This window comes from Gracilinanus agilis, chromosome 6 (genome assembly GCF_016433145.1).
Source record: "Gracilinanus agilis isolate LMUSP501 chromosome 6, AgileGrace, whole genome shotgun sequence".
In the NCBI taxonomy this organism is placed as follows: domain Eukaryota; kingdom Metazoa; phylum Chordata; class Mammalia; order Didelphimorphia; family Didelphidae; genus Gracilinanus; species Gracilinanus agilis.
The window spans coordinates 208,498,384-208,517,121 of record NC_058135.1 but is presented as its reverse complement, the minus strand read 5'-3'; positions in this window follow the sequence as shown (position 1 = coordinate 208,517,121).

Here is an 18,738-nt window from a genome sequence, read left to right as displayed (position 1 = left end):
TCTCTCCTTCATCAAGGTAGAAAAACAAAGACTAAAGGCCAATGCTTTTGGTAAAGCATTGTAGGGAGGGGATACATTTGGTTCTTTCATTAAGAAATGATTTACTGATGCATCAATACTTAGGGCCTTTTGGGGGAAACACTGCTGTTTGTGCTGGACAGGAATCTACACAAAGCCAGGAGTTCTGTTAGAAGAAAAAAAAGTTTGACACAGAAGTTTCCTGTTTGGATTTGTTCCTTCTATGCAGTATGGGAAGTTAAAAAACCTTTGTTCTAGTTCTGGCTATATGGTTAATTACCCTTATCTCCTCAAACACGTCACCTCACTTTTTTTATGACTCAGTTCCTCATCTGTAAACTAAGAATGATAATGTGGATTTGTGCAAAGACCTATTTAGACCATTTCTAAGAAAACAAATCAAGTAAAGCACATAGGACAATGCCAAATTGGAGCACATTCCAAGAAGGCAAGCCAAAATAGTAGGAGGACTTAGAAATAGATCACCTTCTGGGTGGGGGGTAGCTCAGTAGAATAAGTGCCAAACCCAGAGATGGGAGGTCCTGAGTTCAAATATGGCCTCAACAGGTTCTACCTATGTATCCTCAGGCAATTCACTTAACCCCCATTGTCTAGCCCTTACCACTCTTCTGCCACAGCACCAATATATGGTATTGACTCTGAGATGGAAGATGAGTTCTTGTTTTTTTAAGAAAAAAAGGAAAAAAAATATAGCATATGAGTTTAATTCTAGAAGCTGGAGATATTTAGCCTGAAGAAAGTGGGACACATGGATGATGGCAAAGGAATGACAGTCATGTCTAAATAGTTTAGAAGTTGTCAGGGGATTAGGCTTAATCTCCCCGGCCCCATGAATGCAAAACTGGATAGAATAGGTAGAAGCTGCAAGGAAGTAGGTTTTAACTCAACATAAGGAAGAACTTTCTAATAATTCGAGATGTTACACAATGGAATAGGATGCCTTATGATGTAGTTAGTTCCCTGTCACTGGAGGTCTTCAAACAGAAGGTGGATGCTCATTTGTCATGGATATCTTAGAGGGGATTCCTATTGAGGTAGTATTTAGATTGGAGAATCTCTAAATTCCCCCTTGAAGTTTCTGATTTTTTGACTTTGTGATACAATTTTAAAACTATTATCTGTCTCCCCAGAAGCTTCAAATAATATTGTTGTACATAAAAAGTCAGTTCAAAATTAATTTGGAGCAGCAGATGGGCTTGCTATGTCTTCCCCTTCTCTTAGCTCTATTCTTTGCCTCCCCACTAACAGCAATTACAATGCCTGGTCTTGAGCTCCCACTGGATGGAGCTCCACAGGAGCCAGCATTTAGCCTCAGAGAAGACATCGACCACATCAGATTCTTTATGTGAACAATAAACAAGGGGCAATTGCCCATTATCCCCAAAACACCAGGAGGACAAAGAATACTTTATGAGGTTTGCATTTCTCCTCCTTCATGTTGTTATTTTTCTTCTACAAAGGCCATTCAGCTGCATAACTATTGATAATTATATAACTAATAATGAAGCTTATTAAGATAATAATGGTATAGTAGAAAGAATTGTTTGACTCAGAATCAGGAGAGTGCAGATTTGAATATCTCATCTGACACTGAACTAGCTGAGTGTCCATGAGAAAGTCACTTAACCTCTCCTTGTCTTTGTGCCCTCAACTGTGTAGCCCCGATGAGATGATGGATAATAACATTGTGGCATTAGTGATGGAACAGACCCTGGTTGTAGATGTTTAGCCATTTCAGTTATATCTGACTCATTGTAACTCCATTTTGGGTTTCCTTGGCAAAGATACTGTAGCAATTTGCCATTTCCTTTCCAAAATCATTTACAAATGAGAAATCTGAGGCAAACAAAATTAAGTGACTTAACCAGGGTCACACAGCTAACAAGTGTCTGAGGTTGTATTTGAACTCAAGATTTTCTGAGTCGAGGTCCAGCACTCTATGCACTATGCTACTTTGCTGACCTAGAAGAGACTTTAGAGGCTACCTAGTCAAACTCTCAGATTTTATATTTAAGGAAAGAGAGGCCAGGTCTTCCATACGGTCTCAGAGGTAACAAGTGGAAAGATTGGATTTCCAACCTAGGCTTTGTGGCTCTAAAGTCAGTGTTCTTTCATTCTCACCAACTCTTTTTATTTTTGTCCCATAGTTAAATGTCCAAAAGAAGCTAGGTGTCACAATGGTTGGGTTCAGAATCAAGAAGTTCTGAGTTCAAATTCAGCCTTAGATACTTAACTGTGTCCTTAAATAAGTAACTTAAGTTTTCCTCAGTTTTTCTAGGAATTGGGAATAATAACAATAGCTCCTATCTGCTAGGATTATTATAAGCATAAAACAAGATAATAATATTTGTAGAACTCTTAGCATATTGCCTGGCATATAATAGGAACTACATATCTAAGTATTATTATTGTTGTTGTTATGAAGGGTATTGGGAACAAATGATAAAAAGACAGAATATTTTAAAGTTATTTAATTAAATTTATAGTTAATTTTATGCTTATTTTTATTGGTATATTTTACACTCATAGAACAATAATTATGAGTTTGGAGACAGAAGTCCTGGGTTTTAGTTCTAATTATATTAAATACTAGCTCTAATACTGGCAAGTTTTTTCAACTCCAAGAGCCACAACTTTCCCATCTTTATTTATTTTTTTTACTTTTTTTTAAACTCTTACCTTCCATCTTGGAGTCAATACTGTGTATTGGTTCCAAGGCAGAAGAGTGATAAGAGTAGGTAATGGGGTCAAGTGACTTGCCCAGGGTCACACAGCTAGGAAGTGTCTGAGGTCAGATTTGAACCTCTGATCTCCCGTCTCTATGCCTGGCTCTCAATCCACTGAGCTACCCAGCTGACCCCACTTCCCCATTTTTAACATGAGAACAAAAATGTGAACAGCCATTATTGATGTTGCAGATTTTGAAAAAATACTTCATAAATTGTAAAATGCTATATAAATATTAGGAAAACAATAACTCAATATTTACAGGATGATTTGAGGCTTATGAAATTATGATAAAAATGTAAGTGCTGGTCAGGATTGGGAGTTCCTAAGTTTCTGCATGTGTCCTAGACCTTATGGTTAGTCTGGAGAAACTTTTAGACCCTTCTAAGAAACAATTATTTTCCACATTGCTAATGAAGAAAATGATCATCCCGAAATTTGCCCCTAGACAACTTGGGGCCCAGGTCAAAAATCACTGGTTTAGATGATGTTTGATTTTTCTTCCACAATGCCATCCTGATTCTATGACTCAAAAACCCTGAACAGATTCCTCCACAAAATTCTACTTCCGCATTTCATGACAATGTGGATATGACCCAGATTTTAAGATTATTAAGCCTTTGGAGTCTATTAGCCAGTCAAAAAGCATTTATTAAGCATCCTACTATATGTCAAGAATTATGATAAATCTTGAAAGAAACAGACAAAACAAGTTAATAAAATTGTCCCTACCCTCAAGGAACTTATAGTCTAATAGAGGAGACAATGTGCAAATAACTATTAACAAATAAGATATATACAGGGTAAAATGAAAATAATTACATAGAGAAGGTACTAGTATTAAGGGTGAGGGTTGGGCAAAACTTCTTATAGAAGCTCCAATTTTAGCTGGGACTTGAAGGAAGCCAGGGGATAGAAATGAGAAAGGAGAGCCTAGTAGGCTTAGGGCACAACCAGTGAAAACGGGCAGTCAGGAGACAGAATGTCAGGTACTTTCTTTGACAGGTTCTGTGTTTTAGAAAAATCTCATTTTGGGGCTGGGCTAAAGTTTGTGTCTTTCTTATAAGGACCAGTCTAGGTGATCCAGGAGAAGTCCATTATCAACTGATTGGTCTTTTAATGATTATTGGTCAAGGCAACCTATGACACGAAGAATGATATTTATTTCTATCTGGCCCCTTTCTATTTCTGTAGTAGGTATGTTAGGGGGTGGAAAATAGGTTAGAAGGCACAAAGAATTGGACGGTTTTAGACAGTTTATGAATATTAACTTATTTGTTGATACTCTACATTTTTGTTTAACAATAAGGGAGTTGTGTACAATCCTGAAGGATTAAAATTCTTTCTTGAAGCTAAATAGAAGGATGGTTCAAAGGCTTTACTTAGAGAACATGATAAAGGATTGACAGAACTGATTTCTATCATATTTCCATAGACGACAAGAAACATTTTTTAATGGGACATTTAGTTTTATCCTAATGCAATGCTCATGAATATTTTTAAAACCATCAGAAAAATAATTAAAGCTTTATACAGGATCTGTTGCAAAGGTAGAGTATTTTACTAAGAACTTAGTAGGATCCTATAAATTAAATCTACATATACTAGACTACTTCAGAGCAAATGTAGGCCTAGAAAAGAAGATGACAAAGAATGTGTTGGAAAATATGGCTCAGAATTAAAAAAAAATAAGAAAGACAAGAGGCTTAAAAACTAAACTTGTCAATATGTTAGAAATACTTTCTTTGAAAAAAAGAATCATGGGCCACTGAATGTGGCAAGTCCATTAAATTCTCAAATTGTATGTATTTGGTGGTCTCTTATCCATCTTTTATTTATATTTGACCCATGATCACGCTATCTTCTCTTTTCCTACATTACTAATATCTATTACTCCAGTTCTTCAAAATTTCTGCTATTATTTTTGCAAACTGCTAATGCTTTTTGCTTTTAGATTTTTGCATCTATTGTCCCTTGTGTGATATTAATTGTTCATTTCTTAGATACTGTTATGTTCCATGTCTGATAGTCATATAACAACACTAGAATATAACTGGTCTACAAAAAATTTAGTCTTATGAATGTTTCTGAGAGAAGTTTGGGTCCAAAAGAGGACTTTCTGAAGCCAATCCAACCTACTGTTCTTTTCTAGGCACAGCTTCATTTATACTGTCTCTCCTAAATATAGGTTTCCCCAGTTTATTTATATGAATGCATGTCATTATTTTGACAAGAGGCATTCTTCATTCTTTGCTTTTTCCAGTGTGAATGATAAATTCAATTTCTTTTCAGTGGTTACAAAAATCTTTTCTATCAGATTTTACAATATTCCAGGGCTTGATGAAATCAGCATGAGTTGATCCACAAAGAGGATCATCTGGAAGATGTTACCTTTTTTAGGAAATCCCATTTCAACTTAGTCTCTTTTTGGATCTTTTTTACCTCTATGATGAAAATTTTTAGGCAAGCACAAGTCCTCCCAGTTTTATTTCTTGGTTGAAATTTGTAATCAGAAAATACTCGAACAAAACTAATTTTGTTGGTTTATTTTTCAAAGTTTCTTGAATGATCCTATGTGTGGTTCGGAGATACCTTGTTCAAGAGAAACTTTAAGATAGGGGTTCTAGAGATTTTTAACATCATATGCCCCTCTGGCACTCTAGAGAAACCTATGGATGCCATTATTAGAATATATGTTAAATATATGAATAACATAATAAAGGAAACAAAAGATTAATAAAAATAGATAAGTAATCTCTTCCCAATCATATTCACAAATTTTCTGAAATCTATTGAAGAACTTGAGGGTCCATGGACTCTGAGTTAAGAACACATATTTTAAGGAATATTTTGTTCTACTGTATTAAATGTTTTATTCTATTTTGTTTTGTTTATAATCAATAATCAGCCCAGTAAAATTTTCCAGGCAGTTTTGTTATGGTAAAGATATGGTCTGCTCTGGAAAATCACTTTATGCTATGTGTAGTAGCATAAAAATGAAATTGATTATATTTTAACAGACAATAGACAATACATTACTGATGTGACAGCCATGCTCAAATTTACTGTCTGTGTATAGTTAGATAACCAATGTAGTAGAGAAAGGAAAATAATGTAAAACTAAAAGGAAATTTTTTATGCCAGAAAACAATGTTAAGCTATCCAGTCAAATATTTGAAGATTTCATTATTTTCTCTTTTAAAATAGGATCTTTTTGTCCTATTTCAAATTTGTTATTTCTCTTTTTCTCCACAAGAAGGAAAGAATTCAATCATATACAGGTAACAATAGTGAGAACAAAAGGGTCAAAGGGCTTTGTATTTGTGCCAACCACCACATTTTCTTTCATGAAATTAAAAACATGTCAGAAAAGGAAAGGAACTTATGGGCTAACAAGTCTAATTTTGACTTAAACAGAACTTACTTTCACAATATCCCTGACAAGTAATCATTCAAAATCCTCTTAAAGACATGTAGGAATAGAGAACCTATTTCCTTTAGTGTTACCTGAGTATACTTTTGGATGGATTAAATGACTTAGAAAATTCTTTTACCTCTTCTCTGAACTAAAATGTAGTTTTTTGTAATGCTCATCCACCGCACCTAGTTCTTCTTCTTTGAGTAAAGTATAACAAATCTAGTCCTTCTTCCACATGATAGGTTTTCAGATACTTAAAGCCTATTCTTATGTCTACTCAGAGGGATATTTGAAATATTATTTACATAATCTACTGTGTTCCCTTTTATGAAAATTATAATCTTTGCCCTTTTCTGGTTCTATGACACTTCTAATTTCAAAATCTTTAATAATTAACTTTAACTTCCCCTTCAATAGAGGTGAGATTAAACTTTTCATCATTGATACTTGATTTGATTCTTTAGTTACAATTTTTATTAGACTAACAGTATTTATTTTATTTGTTTTTTCAAAGTACCAGGTCCTGATCTTATTTATTAGTTCAATAGTTCTTTTACTTTCAATTTTATTAAATTTTCTCTAATTTTTTTAGGATTTCCAATTTAGTTTTTATCTGGGGATTTTTAATTTGTTCTTTTTCTAAAATTTTTAAGTTGCAAGCTCCTCCCTCTTGATTTTGTTTCTGGGGGCACTATAAATTTTCCCCTGAGTAATATTTTGGCTGTATTCCATAGATTTTGATATGTTGTCTCCTCATTTTCATTCTCTTTAATGAAGTCCATAATTGTTTCTATGATTTCTTTTTTGACCTACCAGTTTTGCAGAATTTGATTATTTAGTTTCCATTTTTAAATTTGCCTTTCCCTGGAATCTTGTTAATTATAATCTTATGGCATTATGATCTCAAAAAGTTGCATTTATTATTTTCTCTTTTCTGCATTTGTTTGCAATATTTCTATGCCCTAGAACATATTTGATCTTGATATATGTATGATGTACTACTGAGAAGGAGGTATATTCCTTTTTATCCCTATTCAATTTTCTCCAGATATCTATTAATTCTAATTTTTCAAATATTTCATTTAATTCCCTTCTTTCTTATTAAGTTTTTGGTTCAATTTCTCTAGTTCTGATAGGGGAAGGTTGAGGTATCTCACTAATATTGTTTTGCCATCTATTTCCTCTTTAAGCTCCTTTAAAATCAAGATGTTATACTATTTGGTGCATTTTTGTTAAGTAATGATATTTCTTCATTATTTATACTGTCTTTTATCAAGATGTAATTACCATCCTTATCTATTTTTACTTCATCTTTGTCTGATATCATAATCTCTACTCTTGCCTTCTCTGTCTCAGTTGCAGTCCAATAGAGTATGCTCAAGCCTCTTACCTTTACCCTGTGAGTATCTATCCACCTCAAGTGGGCTTCTTGTAGAAAACATATGGTAGGATTTTAGGGTTTTTTTTGTTGTTGTTTAGTTTTTAACCCTTAACTTCTGTATATTGGTTCCTAGGTGGAAGAGTGGTAAGGGTGGGCAATGGGGGTCAAGTGACTTGCTCAGGGTCACACAGCTGGGAAGAGTCTGAGGCCGGATTTGAACCTATGACCTCCCTTCTCTAGGCCTGGTTCTCAATCCACTAAGCTACCCAGCTGCCCCTAGGATTCTAGTTTTTAATCCATTCTCCTATCTAATTCTTTTTTATATGAGTTCATCCCATTTTCATTCAGTGATTACTGTTTGTATATTCCTTTCCATTTTGACTTCCTCCTTTAATCCTAACCTTTCTCTTCTCCCTCTTACACTCCCCTCTAGTGTTTCCCTTTCATTTCAATTTCTCCCCTTTCAACTCACTTATATTACTAGCCTTACCACCACCTCCTTTCTTATTCTCCTTTTACTATAGCCCCCCCCCAACCTCTCCCTTCCTTGTATTAATCCCCTCCCACAAACTCATTTCTTATTACCCTTCTACTTCCTATAGGGAAAGATATAATTCTATACCCCAATCAATCTGACTGTTCTTCCCCCTCTTTCCTTACTCCAGTGAGTAAGGAAAACCTGTTCCCAATCTCTTCCTCCTTTCCATTGTATTGTTTTTCTCCCCTCCCCTCCTTTTTCTCCTCTGACTCCATTTCTTTATGTAATATATTTGACCCCATTTTATCTCTTTTCCTATTTTTCTTAGTATAATCCTCATTTTCACCCCTTGTTTTTAATATTTTTGACATATCATCCTAAACAGCTCATCACTGTATCATCTATGTATACTTCTAACTATTACGAAAATTATAACAATTTTTTTATACCCTTGCCTTCCATCTGGAAGTCAATACTGGGTATTGGCTCCAAGGCAGAAGAGTTAAGGGGAGGCAATGGGGGTCAAGTGACTTGCCCAGGGTCACACGGCTAGGAAGTATCTGAGACCAGATTTGAACCTAGGACCTCCCATCTCTAGGCCTCTCTCTCAATCCACTGAGCTACCCAGCTGTCCCCAAATTATAACATTTTTTAAGTTACAGATATCATCTTTTCATATAGGTATACATCACATTTGTCCTTATTGAAGGCCTTGATTTTTTTTCTCTTTCTTATTTCTCTTTTTATGTTTCTTTTGAATTCTGCATTTGGACACCAAATTTTCTGTTTAGGTTTTGTCTTTTTTTTTTATCAGAAATGCTTAGAAATTTTTATTTTATTAAATTACCATACTTTCTCCTGAAAGAATATAGTCAGTTTTGTTGGGTAGTTGATTTTTGGTTGTAGACCCAGTTCCTTGCCTTTCAGGATATCACATTCCATATCTTCTGGTCCTTCAGTGTGGATGCTGCCAGATCCTGTGTAATCTTAATTGGGCCTCCATGATTTTTGAGTCCTTTCTTTCTAGCAGCATGTAGTATCTTCTCCTAAGCCTGGAAGTTCTTGAACTTGGCTGTGACATTCCTGGGAGTTGTCAGCTGGGGATTTAATGCTGGGAATAAACTGTGGACTCTTTTAGTCTCTATTTAACCCTCATGTTCAAGAATTTCAGGGAAGTTTTCTTGGTTAATTTCCTGTAGTATGATGTCTAGGCTTTTTTTGGGGGAGAAGGGGTCCTGATTTTCAGATAGTCCAGTAATTCTTAAATTGTTTCTCTTGGATCTATTTTCTAAGTCATTTATTTTCTCAATGAGGTGTCTTATATTATCTTCAATTTTTTCATTCTTTTGATTTTGTTTTAGTATATTTTGGTGGCTCATGAAGTCATTAAATTCTAAATGCCCAGTTCTAATTTTTAAAGACTGAATTTCTTCCACAACCTTTGATTCTTCTTTTTCTTTTGGTCCATTAATCCTTCGGTCATTTTTCTCTTCTTCCATTTTTGTGTGTGGGTTTGCGTTGTGTATATCATTTTCCAAAAGGTCAGTTCTGACTTTCAATGCCTGTGCCTCTGTTTCCAGATGACCTATTTTGCTTTTTAGGCTATTCTTTTCCTGTTGCCATTTTTTTTTCAATATGTCTTATTTGATTTTTAAGTTCCTTTTTGAGCTTCTCCATAGCTTGTATCCTATTCCCTGTTTTTTTTTTTGTGTTTTTTTTTAAGAGTTTTGCTTGATGTTTCCTGGATCTCATCTTTGTCCATTGGTCTTGTTCTTTTCTCCTTACCCCCATAGAAACTTTCAATTGTAGCTTTTTTCCCCTCTTGCTACTCATTACATTTTATTTTTTCCCTGTCCTATTGGACTATATAGACTTGTCCCTCTATTGATTTATTGAACCAGAGTGTTTGAGCTGTTATGCCCTAAGGCCAAATGCTCTCCTTTCTTAATCCTCTACTAGTATACAGGCTTCAGCTGGTTGAGCTAACCTGCTGAGCTGGCCTTGCCTGGGAAAATTTTTCTTTCTAGCCAACTGGCCAAGGGTGTCCAACCAGGTTGTTCCCCCCCACCCCAGTTCCTCCCTGACAATCCTTGTCAGAGCCCTGGACCATGTGTGGTGGGTCAGAGGTAAACCCTTGAGGCTATGTTTTTTGCCTGGGGCTCACAGAGTTAGCCCAGTCTTATTTCAGGGCTTAGTGCTGGGTGGGGGAGGGTATTCAGATAGCCTGTCTCCCCCTTTTCTTATGAAAATAGGCACACTGTACCTACCTTTCAAGTTGTTTTCAGTAGGAGAGTATCATGACTTCTTGTTTGTTTTAGATTTCTGTTTTCTTTGAAGTGAAATATAAATATTGGTTTGGAAGGATTGTTGGAGAGGTTTGGGCATTAAGTGCTCCTATGCCTCCCCCCACCCCATCTTGGCTTCCCCCACCCCCCTGCCTTGGTTCTTTGTCTGTGAAAATGAATTCAACCTAGGATTGGTAATTTTGCTTCACTGATCCTCAACTTTGTTTTCATTGACACTTAAACACTGTCTTGCTATGTCAGCTTTTATATTAACCAGAAAGTCCCTGCCAACTTCTCTTTTTTTTTTTATCATATCTTTATCTGGTAAAATTTATTTAAAGAGTTGAATTGCTTAAACTTTTCACTGGCATCCATTATTATCCAGTGATTCACTACCAACAGAAGGATACTCTTCTTGTGATCCTAACTGCATGGTATGGCAGCAAGACTATCCCTGGTCCAACACTTTACTTGGCTTTTTGTAAAATTATAGCAATGCAATCTGCCATTCAATTTATCAATTTATATGAGAGCATATCATACAATATATCCACCAGGTGTTCCAAAGTCATCAGCCACCACAGTAACTATATTGATCTGTAACAAATGTATATCCCTCTGCCTCCCTAAAGATTAAAGTCTCCTCATTGCCCAATGGGACATACCGCCAAAACTTTTTCATAATTTCCCCCTTTTCACTGTCCCAAGATTCTAAGACTAGTGCTTCATTGGGAGCTGGTCAGTAATTATATTCTAGTTATGTGAAAAGAAAATGAAATATCCTGAAACATTAAAATTTTGGAAATATCAATTGACTTACATCAATTCTATGACTTTTGGGCAATCAATAATACCATTCAATTCCACTAATCATCTATAAATATACAAATTAAAGAGAAAATTCATACTATGACTGCATATAAGGAAAGTGAATAAGAATATGTTAAAAGCTACTCCAATGAGCAATCAGCCAAATCACTTCCCATTAGTCTTCCCAAATATCCAAATTCCACTTCTCCCCAGTCCCTGTCTTCATTAGTGATTAATTTAATACCTTAAAAGCATTTAAAAAGTTGTGTTTCTGGTGCTTGTGGTTTCCTGAAGGGAAAGTTTGGATGAAAGAAAATAAGTGGTTCTACTTCCCACAAACTCCTTTTGAAAAGAAAAATTTTCAAAAGTAGCTGTCATTTTAGTATCCCTTAATTCTTCTTCAATGCTTTGCCATACTGGTCATTCACTCTTCTCCCTTTACTGCCACTATATACTTGTGCCTTTGCTTGCATAACAGGCACACTTGAAAATATAAGGCTCAGCATAGCAGCCAGTTATTTTCTGTCACCAATGTAGCCTAAATAAGGCTTGACTGCTGATTGTTTCTATATATTTCTCTTTCTTTTATTCGTTGGCAATCCAAACAAAGAAGCCATGAACCCAAAGTCAATTTGATAGTTAAGGAAAAGCAAAGTCTAGGAGATTTGGGGCCCTGAAGGCCTGTATACAATTTTCTACATGTCTCAATGTCTTACTGATCTTTTCTCTCTGTTAGATTTCTGGAAGAGGAGAGGGATCAGATACCTGCTATACGAATAACTGAGCTTGTCAATTTTTTTTTAATCTGGATAGAATGCTGCAGTTAAATCAAGACATCTAGGGGGTAGCTGGGTGACTCAGTGGATTGACATCCAGGCCTAGAGACATGAAGCCCTTGGTCCAGATATGGCCTCAGATACTTCCTAGCTGTGTGACCCCCATTGCTTAGCCCTTACCACTCTTCTGCCTTGAAAGCAATACACAGTATTCATTCTAAGATGGAAAGTCAAGGTTTTAAAAAATCAAGATAGCTTAATTTATATCCCACCTCACATATTAGTTGTGTGACCCTGGGCAAGTCACATAAATATATCAGTTTCAGTTTCCTTAACTATAAAATAGTGATAACAATAGTACCTCCTTTATAGGATTTTTTGAAAGAATCATGAAATAATACATGCATAGTTCTTTGAAAATTTGAAGCACTGTAGAATTGCTAGCCATTATTATTATCAATAATATTGTCAGTTTTATTATTCTTGATGGTTAAAATTGCTAGAAGTCTGACCTTGAGGTAAGTGATATATTACTCTATGTTTAGATAAAATATACCATATTTTGTCCATTGGATTTTGGGGAAATTGTTGTCATTTTGCACATATATTCTGTCAGAGGGTGGAAATATGAACATGAATTTCCTGTTTTTCTTTTATTAAACTTTATAGCATCATTTTTCATATTTATGACTATTTAAGGATGCTGAAATATAGCTAGAATATCTGCCAATTCTTTTGGTGGGAAAGGAAACAAGAATGGAACAATAAAGGTGGGGAGGAGGAAGGGTCAGTGACCAATCTTGGACCAAATATGGAATTCTCTTAAAAACTCATTATAATTATCAAATGATAATAGGGTATCTTCTGGAATTATACTCAATGGGCCCAGAATATTAACATAAATAATAATACTATTAGTAAGAACAAAGGTGAGAATAGCACACATCCTGATGGAGCATATATATTTAGCTCTAGGGCTTTGGATAAGTCACTTCCTCTATTTGGCTTCTAGAGCTATCAACCACAAAAGCAGGCTAAGTGAGCTTTTCAGATCCTTTCTATCTTTAGCATTCTAAGCATTTATGTTTTTTCTCCAATAATTCATGTTTGGAACCCTGGGAACCTTTTGAAAACTAATCTGTTTTAAATACAGTTAATTTGTCCATGATTATCCCATGATGTGAGGGCCTTATTTTTTAGTCTTTAAAATGAAAATGACATTTTCTGTTTTCTCTAAGATATATAGCAGAAGAGTCATGGACTCAAAGAGAAAACAACTAGACTTGAGTCTGGGTTTTACAACTTATGTGCTTTTGGACCCTTTCTTTTTATTAAATTGCAAATAGGGAGATTTGACTAGATGCACTGACTTCTTAATATTTTATGATTTTAAGGTTTGAGGGGCTTTATAGAAAGTGAATCCAACTCTAATTTTAGAGATGAGGTGATTGAAGTTCACAGAAATGTTTTGACCTCTTCCAAATTCAAATAGCTAATAAATGGCATAATTTTAAAGATCCTTCCAGTTCTGTCAGTTGGTAATTCTATGGAATGTAATTTGCATTGTTTAGATTTGGCTATTCAAATTGGCAAACTCAAGGGAGTCTGCAAATGACAAATGTCATTACTCTGATTTTAAGGGAAAGAGACTTTGTTTCTCAAGGTATGGCCATTACTCCACATGGGTAGTTAAACACCAGAAATCAATGGTATTCTTGGTTAGTTCAGGAAGAAAGCAAAAAAGTAATTAAGCGCCCTATTTATATGCCGCTCCATTACAGCTATAGTACTTGGTTTTTTAATGCTGTTTTTCACTTTCTTTACCAGCGGGGTTTGGGCATGCAGTGGAAGCTGTATTCCAAGTGGGAACAATAAACAGTAGGCATCAGTCAACCCATTGGACAATTAATGACATTCTTTGCAAGGAACCCAAGGTAGTCCCAGCTTCTTCGCATATGGAATAACCAGGTTTGGCAGTTTACAATGTGTAGAGATGGTCCTATGTGTCATTTCTGAAAGAGTCCTGGGGAGGGGGTTAATGTGAAAACATGTGACAACAGGGAGATCAATCATCCTCTGGGAAAAGTACAAGGAATTTTATGGTATAAAAATCGGAGAAAACCCAGTAGCGTCCAGCCAGGCAGAAAGACAGCTTGGGAATGCTACCAACTGGGACTTTCTTAAAGAGATCTGCTATCTTCTTGTTTTCCTGCTGAGGAAATCTGTTGGTAAAACAGAGGGGAAAAAAAGCTCAGGAAATGAGCTACTCCTACATAATGCTCTCATGTTAATGGTTGATTATAAGGGTTATCATCTAACTTGCAAAGAATTTGGAGAGATCTTCACAAAACTCACTGGGTTAAGTCAGTAATAAAATCTTATTTTTAACTTACTAAATAAGATTATACAATCTATAAGAGAAAGCACCAGATTTACATAGAGTATTATTGTATTTTTTTGTTTTATTGATGCCTGTTATTGATTCCTAAGTGTTTTGCACTATAATTATTTTTTATTTCCTTTTTAAATAAATATAAATTAATTTTATTTCTTTCCTTTTCCCCCCACCCATTAAAAACTTAAATAAAATAAGTAAAATTGTTATAACAAATATTCATTCAAGTAAAACAAATGATCATATTGACTATGCATATATATGCATCTCTCTATACATATTTCTATAATTTATATACAATTCTATCATATATCATTTATCCTCTGAAGATATATTTGGCTATTGCATTAATCTAAGTTGTTCAAATTATTGTTGTCTGACCAAGAATTCTATCTACACTATTAAAAAAAAAAAAAGGTTATTCTGGATTTCTGTGAACACCTCTTAGAAGCATTCACTTTCTCCCTTTTGCGATAGCTCTAATTATCCTGAGGTGATTTTTTCCTGATACCAAGGCTGTTGTCACCTTGCCTCTTCTATATGGTATTCTTAACCATCCCCTCTGAGGCTGACCAGAACAAGCCGATTCTCTTAATAACATCATAGCTTCTCATGGTCTTCTTATATAATAAATAATCTTAGTTACTTCAACAGATGCTCTAAAGACATGATATCAAGTCTCAGCATTATTCTTGTCATCTTTGTCTGGATCTTTTCTAGATTCCAAAGTCTTTTTTAATTGCATATTCAATGGTGCTTTGTAATGGTCAGTATTTCTTAAGACCTCAGAAGTTTTCTAGTCCAATCTGTAGCTGAAAAGAAATGTTCTCTACAACATTCATTCATGTCTATATTTTATACTCTATGTGGTACCAATAGGTTACAAAGAATATGCATTTATTCATTGACAAAGATATTCTAGAGCCAAAGATTCAAAATATTATAAACAAAGAAATGTCAGGATGAATTCTCTGTTTGTACATTTTACACTGATCAGTTAGTCAGCCTTATTTACTATGTGCTGTACACTGTGTTAAGATTTAAGAATACAAAGATTTTAAAAATTCTTTGAGAATCTTCTTTGAGAATCACAGCATATGCACTTAAGTATATTTACAATAAGCATATCCAGAATAAGTAAAATATGAATATAAAATAATTAAATATAGGGTAGTTAAGGGTCAATCAACATATACTTATGAAGAGCTTACTATGAGCTAGATATTATACTAGAAACTGGGAATATGAGAACAAAGAATGAAACTATTTGAAAGGACAGTAACAGATGAGAAAACCAGGAAAGACTTCATGTACAAAGAATTGAGTGAGTAGCATCTTGAAAGAAGAATTCAATGGAGAGGAACTGTAGTGGAACAATATTTCAGGGATGAAGTACTGCTAATATAAATATAAAGAGATTGTCCATTTGTGAGGAAGAGAGAAAAAGTCAATTTGTTTGGACATAGGCCCTTCAAAAGAAAGTAATGTGTAATAAGTAGGCTGGAAAAATAGATTGGCCAGGATGTTTAGAAAGGGTTTAGAAGGGTTTAAAAAGTCATAGAGGAATAGAGAGTCACTGGCACATATTGAGTGTGGAATGACATGATTAGCTCCACATCCAAGAAAAAAAATCACTTTGTCCATTATGTGAAGGGTGGATTGGAGAGAGGGGATATGAAAGTAATGATATTATTGTCAAAAGTCCACTTGACTTTGTGTTGTAAAAACTCAGCCTTATGTCAGAATATTAGCTTGTAGAGTGTAAACCTACTGTCATAGGAACCAGAGAGATTTAAATATTATTCAGAGAACAGTAGCTCTGTGCCTGAACTGGATTTCATAGAGATGAATGATTGCTTCATTCAACTCCAGGATCTTAAAAAGAATGTGCTGTTGGAAGAGACTTGATCTCTCAAAGCACAGACTCAAAAATGAAACACTGTTCAGCTCTCTAGGAAAACTCTATAAATAACACCATAAAGATTTTCATTTTTTAAAGACCTCAGAAGTTATCAAGTCTAGGACATATCTGAGCTGAAATCCTTTTTACAACATTCATTGATCCATCCATCCAACAAATAATGAGGTGCCTTCTAACCCTGGGATTCCATGATAGTTTTGCTTTAGATAGAGTTCTTGGGGAAAGATTGAAAATGCACTCAAAAATGATAAATCTTCAGCTCTTCCCAACTCCAATACTAGCCTTTTCTCTACAATTCAGGGTACTGTAATTTCATCACAATTTTGATGAACTTGAACATGAAACTCCATGGTACACTGGAAAACATATTGGCTTTGGAATCAAAGGAATTGAGACCAAAACTCATCTCTGGCATGTTCTACCTATGTGGCCTTTTCACATGTAATTTAGCTTCTATGAGTCTCAGATTTCTCATCTGTTAGATAAGGAATTGGGACTAAATGACCTACTTGTACATGTGTGTTCCTATGTTCTGATATCAGAAAGAAAGCTAAAACTAAAAAGATGATGCAAACCCTATCATGAGCTGCATTAGTTACCCTCTAAAATGCAAAGTAGAAAGAACATTAGTGCAAAGAAGCATGCTCCAGATGCTACTTCTGACACTTAGTAGCTGTGTAATCTTGAGCAAGTCACAAATTTCCATGACTTTCCATTACTTCATCTATAAAATGAAGAAGTTTGGCCAGGTGACTGCTGGGATCCCTTCTAGCTCTAGACAAATGAGAAGTTAGGAATAGGATTCCTCAAATCTCACTCCCAGTTCTAAAAAAAGAAAAGATCCATTATAATTCCATAGTGTTCTTTCTTCTCTATCAATAAGCAAGTATTTATCAACTATAGGGATACCAAGAGGAAAAAAAAGATCCAGCACTGGATTACATTCTATTAGGAAGTCAATATTGAAATATGTAACTATATAGGAAGTAAATATGAGGTAATTTGATAAGAAAAAGTACTCCCCTCATTCAGCATGATTCATTCTGAGGATTCTAAGTTAGTGCTTAATTGCATTTATAACCTAAATATTGTTGAAAATGAGATCAAATAAGTTGATTTTTATCATTTTAATTATTTTCAAGGTAAAATTCTAAAAAATAATTTTTATCTTTAATATTTACTATGGAATGTTCCTTATTTGAAGTGGATTTGCTTCTCAGATAATATTCATCTTTTATTTTAATAAACATTTATTGATGTTAAGTAAAATGGTACCAGGAGCAGAAATATTAGTAAGCATGAGACTTAGACATAGTCCACATATTCTATTTGTTTTCCAGTCATGGCTTCAGGCTGATAATCACAGATCTATTTTCCACCAAGGCAAGGGAATCTAACTCAAGTTGGGCACTAATCGACCTAGCCTTTCCTTTTTAATTCAAATGCCATGTCCATTTCTGATATCCTACTTACGGCCATTATACTTGAGCATGAGCTATGAGTTTATTCTATGCATGCACCCTGCTCATAGCTTCCCTGTTATAGGAGATGAATATTATATGCTTTTTAGATTTTAAGGATTCTAGGATTTAGAGTTAGTAGGAACATTATAGATTATCTGTTTCAACCCAATCATTTTACATATGAGAAAATATCCCCAGTACACTGCAGATCATGTTATGAATCCAAGCCTCAAAATTCTAAATTGAGTTCTCTTTGCATCAAACCTTGGATAAAGGCAGAGCATATCCATAATATCTGAACTGAGTGGTAGACTTTGAATAGACATATCTATGAATTTGTGTTCTCAAGAACATCTATGATTATGGCTCTGTATTCCATGTTTACTATTAAGAATTACCAGGGAACTATTTAGTGAATGATAACTATGTGGAAAGGTGGCAGTTGACTTTGTGGCAGTGAGGCAAAGTCCAATAGACTAAGAAGAAGGAACTTTGGGTTCTAGTCACACCTGTCACCAGTTATAGAACTTTAGAAAGGAGGGGATATTTGAGATCATCTAGCCCAGAGGTGTCAAAGATATGACCACCTGGCCACATACTGCCCACAAAACTCTCTTGTGCATGGAAACCAGATCAAAATATAATTGGAAAATGTTTAACAAAATAAAAAAATTATAAAACATAGACAATATTACATTTTAAAATCAAGTCAATATGTAGCTTAAAGTGATCCTTATGTGCAGATTAGTACCCTCTCCATTCCCCCAACACCATTTTGGTTTTAGTTTTACATCTCTGATATGTTCCAACTCCTTTATTTTACTGATGAGGAAACACATTTCAAATGAAATAAAATTATTTGCTTATGGTTACAAAACTAGTTAGGGGACCAATTGGATTAGAATCCAAATTTCTACTTTTGTAAATTATATTTAGTATCTTTATACTCATTATTTACTCAGATACTTAACACTGAAAGTAGAAATAGACCAGTTTGAATTTCATTTACTCCGGTTAAATCAATTACTCTGAACACATTTTTTTC